Source organism: Sinocyclocheilus anshuiensis, unplaced genomic scaffold, assembly GCF_001515605.1.
Source record: "Sinocyclocheilus anshuiensis isolate Anshui unplaced genomic scaffold, SAMN03320099.WGS_v1.1 scaffold670, whole genome shotgun sequence".
Classification (NCBI taxonomy): Eukaryota; Metazoa; Chordata; class Actinopteri; order Cypriniformes; family Cyprinidae; genus Sinocyclocheilus; species Sinocyclocheilus anshuiensis.
This window is the reverse complement of record NW_015546062.1, coordinates 390133-391163: the sequence shown is the minus strand read 5'-3', so window position 1 is coordinate 391163 and position 1031 is coordinate 390133. Positions and strand designations below refer to the sequence as shown.

General features: G+C 32.8%; 1 protein-coding gene across 1 annotated transcript in view; it reads left to right on the top strand.

Moving 5' to 3' along the window:
- LOC107699452 (protein Jumonji-like) overlaps positions 1–1031 on the top strand; it is a 57402-nt gene that overhangs the window by 45408 nt on the left and 10963 nt on the right. The gene's annotated exons all lie outside the window — the stretch shown is intronic.

Sequence of the window (1031 nt, the reverse complement as noted above, 5' to 3'; positions counted from 1 at the left end):
GAACTGTGATTCGAACTTGGGACACCCACAGTGCAAAGGCATTATATGTCGGCGCACTGGCCACAAGGCTATTGGTGCTGACAACTTGGCTACTTTTTTAGTGGTGTGACAGAAGCTTAGATTTTAACATTTGTGTTGTTTGTCATTTGTAGCATGGTTAAGTCTGATTCATTTACATTTAGTCATTTAGCAGATGCTTTTATCCAAAGATGACAATTTTATCCAAATGAGGACAATGGAAGCAATCAAAATCAACAAAAGAGCAATGATAGGCAAGTGCTATAACAAGTCTCAGTTAGCGTAATGCAGCACACGTAGCAAGTTTTTTTTTTTTATTCATTATAGTGAATCTGTTCATCTTTATCAGATGTAGCATATGATAGTATGATTCATTCCTGTAAATCAGTTTGTCATAAGTGTTCCTCTCTCTCTTTTGCTGCATTTGATAGTATGATTCATTCCAGTGAATCACTTTGTCATAAACAGTCCTCTCTCTCTCTTTCTCACACGTTGCATTTGAAAATATGATTCGCTCTAGTGAATCAGTTTGTGTTAAATGCTCCTCTCACACTCTCAAACATTGCGGTGAACACTCCTCTCTCTCATATGTAGCATGGAAAAGTCTGGTTCATTGTGGTGAATCGGTTCGTCCTTAATGGTCCTCGCTGTCAGATGTAGAATTTTAAAGTAAGATTCATGCTAGTAAATCAGTTTGGCATAAACTCTCCTCTCTCTTTCATATGTAGCATTGGAATATCTGATTCATTCCATTCAAATCAGTTCATTTGGATGAATCATTTTATAACAAAATATGTAATTAATTGCTCCTGTTCAAAAATGTTAAAAGTCAAAAAATTTGGTTGTTTTTAAAAATGTTTTACTTGTATTTTGTAGTTAAATGTTGTGACCTAAACTGAGATGTTTATTCATTCCAAAACTCTTTTTTTGTTTCAGAAAAATATTGTTTAAATATAATATCATCATGTTTAATTTGAATTAAAAAATGTTATATATATATATATATATATATA